Source organism: Gavia stellata, chromosome 11 (genome assembly GCF_030936135.1).
Source record: "Gavia stellata isolate bGavSte3 chromosome 11, bGavSte3.hap2, whole genome shotgun sequence".
NCBI classification, from domain to species: Eukaryota; Metazoa; Chordata; class Aves; order Gaviiformes; family Gaviidae; genus Gavia; species Gavia stellata.
The window spans coordinates 7,838,897-7,843,114 of record NC_082604.1 but is presented as its reverse complement, the minus strand read 5'-3'; positions in this window follow the sequence as shown (position 1 = coordinate 7,843,114).

Sequence of the window (4,218 nt, the reverse complement as noted above, 5' to 3'; positions counted from 1 at the left end):
GCACTGACATAACACAAAAGCAGCTGAGTACTGTTTTTGTGAACTGCAAAACAAAGCATTCAGAATACTGAATATTCAAATTCAAAATATATATTGAATTATTCAGGCATGTGAAAGACACAGATAATATGGTTTTCCAGGCCCAGAACAAAGTATAAATGAACCTGATAGCTCCCCCCTGTAACCACCGCACTTCAGTAGATGTACCATATGGATGAGTGAGCTCCACTTTGACATCATCCCCACCTTTCCTTGAGCCCACAATCTAGAATAGCCACCACAACGGCACTCTGCTAAAAATCCCAAAGCAGTAGAACTTATCGCTGACAAAGTCTGAGTTATTGCCTACCTGCCTGCACTCTTGATTAATGGGTCAACCACAACAGTTAAAAACTGACAATGGAAAGGGTTACATGAAAATTGCAAGTGATATTAAAAATGTTTCTTGAGAAAGGAGGCTGTGTTTGCAAACAGGTAATTTAATTTCCTTGCACTGCCTTGTAAACCTAAGTTTGCTAAATTAAAGTGAGATTTGTTTTCATGCTAGAATCCACTGGGAGGCTGATTATGCTGAAACACACTTCACTAAGTGTTGGAGGAACAAAGAGAAATGCAAAGAATGTTTCAATATATGGAAACTGCATATTAAGTAACTCCTTGATTTTCCTAAATGAATACACTAAAATGAAGAATATTTCTTATAGACCCAAATGAAGATTTACCACAGAGTAATGAGTAACTGCAAGCAAAATTATAGCTCTTTAGCCAGCTCCCTTTATGTTAATTTCATTGCTAAATATTTTGAGGAGGATTTCTTATGCAAGAATTGTGTTGCTCTCCTTCAATAAGGCAGGTGCAGGTAAACTCATGCTGTGGACCATGCAGGAGTCCCAAATAAATTCTAATCTTCATTCCCACAATGATTTGCTATTTTCTTCTGCTAATTCACAACCCAGTGACCCCTTTTCCACCAGTTTCATCCATGTATATGAACTATCAAAAAATTAGGAAAACAAGAAAGTTCATTTGACTCAAAGACTGTTCATCATCACATTAAGAAATGAGTTGTTCTACTTGTAAATATCAATCATCTGGGATCAAAATGACGACAGAAACTCTTGAACCTAGATAATGACAAATCAATATTCAAACGATTAAGTTTTGGAGATTTCTTCCCATTTGAACTTCAAGCAAAATCAAGAAAGGGATATAGAAGCAGCAGCAAGTACGTGTTTCTCTTGAGCTAAGGTCTTCTCTACTATAAAGGTCATTGAGGTTCTGTCATTCAAGTACCAGGGAACAGCAGTACCATCTTAGCACCCATCCTCCAAAAAAGTTCCATGTGGAAATGGGCACTAAATTAGGTGGCCAGAAAAATCTAAATGAAGACGCAAGCCAAGAGCAGAACAGTCCCTGAAAGTGAGAAGACACCTAATTATTGGCACAAAAAGGTTCATTGCACATTTGATCTGTACAACTGCAATGTTTTCCCTTCAGAGAACCAGCGTTGATTCCCATCCCAGATCAGTTCACTACACTCAAGGTTATCATGAGACACTGTCTCTTCATGAGCTGGCAATCCAGTTGATTGCAGGTTTTAGGATGCTTTTGATGAACAGGACATAGCATGAGACTGAAAGGAGCCAACTGAGTTATCAAGTCTAGAGCCTCGCTGCCAGAGGTCAGCTTGTGTTACAATAGCGCATTTAACAGAAAGCTCCACAAAGTTTCTACTTACTCCAGATACCCATACTTAGCTCAAGATTAACAATATTGCCCAGCAGCCTCTAAACAGCTGGTAGACCTGACAGTAGAAGACCCCCAATGACAGCTCCATCGCAGCACATGAAGAAAACACATCAGCTCTGAAATCACCATCATGCTACATCGCTGTGTGTTGGGGACTTTGTTAGGAAATATCAAAGGAATCCCAGACCCTTAGTGCTACAGGAGTAAACCCCCACAAGATTATCTGCTAATCAGACTCAGGGGAAAATTTCCTTGCTGACCCCAGAATATTTATATTTTAATTCTGAGTGAGAAAAATATACCATGTAAGCACCTAGAACACTTTAATAACAACGCAGCAGTGCGTCCTCACCTATATCTTGTATAGTGCTGTAGCCAGTTTTCACAATATATTCAAACCCATCCTGATCAGAGTCCTCTTCCCATCCCTCTCTGCTATAGACACAGCAGGAAAAAACCCCACATCTTTCCTGACCTCTTAAGCATATATCAAAATCACATCTAAATCAAGCTGCATGCGTAATAATTCCACATGATATCAAAGTTGCTCATGAATGAAAATTTACTTTTAGAAGTTTTCTAAATCTTAAATTAATAAACAGGAAAATGGTGCAAACATTAACCCACTGGAATTCTCCACTGCTTGGGTGCTTCCAACAAGTCTGCAAAGACTGCCCTTAGGACTCTTGTCATAGCAGATGGATTTCACTCAAATGGCCCCATCTGTCATTTTTCATTCGTATGGCTGCAGCTTGAACTCAAAGAACACCTAGGGCACATTTTCATCAAAATGCCTTGCTAAGCAATCCAAGAGATGAAGGAGATAAAGAAGATAATGCTCCAAATCTTACGCTGGGCAGAGAATCTGACCCAAACAAAATGAAAATCTGGCAGATTCATTCAAGTTAAGAGATGGGAATAAAATACTCCTCCCACTCCTTTCACCCAGTTTGCTGCAGAGGTATTTGGCAGAAGCAATTTTTCCCTTCCTGTCATTTTTTTATTTTCAAGGGTTTGGCCATCTGTTCACTATTAGGTCTCTTTGAATGAGAAACCAGTTTGGAAACATAGAGCCATTTTCACAACTGTTCTCTTGCAGGGCAGATAAGGATAGAAGGGATGATTAAAGCTTTTGCTGGTTAACAATAACATAAAGCAGGAGGGAAAAAGAAAAGCTGATCTGAGTCTTGGGAGACAGAAGCCAGTTTCAAACTACTGACGTCCATAATTTGTCTATCTGGAAGAATGGAATCTACCTTACACACTTGGCAGCACAGAAGTTCAATTTTATATTTAAAGTACCTGGGTCTATTAAAATACTGCCATTTCAAGCACATCCAGTCAGATGCAGAAGTTCAATTTCCAGTAAAAGCAGGTGAATAATGCACACAGCTACAGAGGACAGACCTACACCTTTTCATAAATGGGCACTTAGTGCTCATATCTCCCGCAGCATTCTCCTCTTTCAGATACAGTTCAATATGCTTGCACCTAGTATAGAGTTATTTTTCCCTTTTCCTTTATTTTCTTTTCTCTCCTGAGAGTTTCATCAATATCAGTGGAGACATTTATCAAATACAGTAGTAAGGAATGTCAATATAAGTTTTCTGATAAGGCAGTAGTCACACTGTCTATATCAGGATGGTCCTGGATCACAAATGTATTGTACTAGTGTAATGAAAAAAGCAATTGCATTTGACTAGAATAAAGAGCTGTGCTTTCAAAAACAAATGAAAAACATAAAACACAAAAACCTGCTGAAAAAGTCATGCTTTTCAGAAACATGTAATTAATTTAACAATAAAATCTGTGAGTTGCCAACATAACCTGAACAGACTATATGTCTTTATAAATTGAAAGAAAACATCTATTGTCTGGTAAGTGGCACAGCAGTCTGCAAGATACGTAAATATATCAACTGTTAGGAACTCCAGGAACTCGTTTATGAAGCGAGCTAACCCTGAAGGAGCCCTGCTCCCTTCCCTGGGCAGTGCAGAAGGGCATCAAAGAACGAGTTGAGGAGCCTGTAGTGTTGAGTGCTCACACAACAGCAGAGTGCTTTCTCCTACTGAGTAGTCACCGGTTGGACATGGCACATTTCAGTTTATTTTTCCTCACGTAGGTCAACAAACTCCAAACAACATCCACGTCTGTCATGTTACGCCAAAGCTGAAAGCCCCCTTTTTTCTCAGAAAAAGACCATTCTGAGATGCAAAACATACTTTTTGACACCAGTCTCTGCCACTCTTTTTTCCTTGACCGCTTCAGACTGGCATCCTAATTGACCTCAGATTTGCATCTACACACTGGAAAAATCATACTTCTTAATATCAGTGCGATGATGCAAGTTTAAGTTCAGCATTTGTACCATGCTGAAACTCCAATCCCATAAGAAAGGTGTAACCTGAAGCGTACACAAGAAAAAAAATAAAAGTGTAAGAACTATCTCAGTGGAACAATACCCTCACA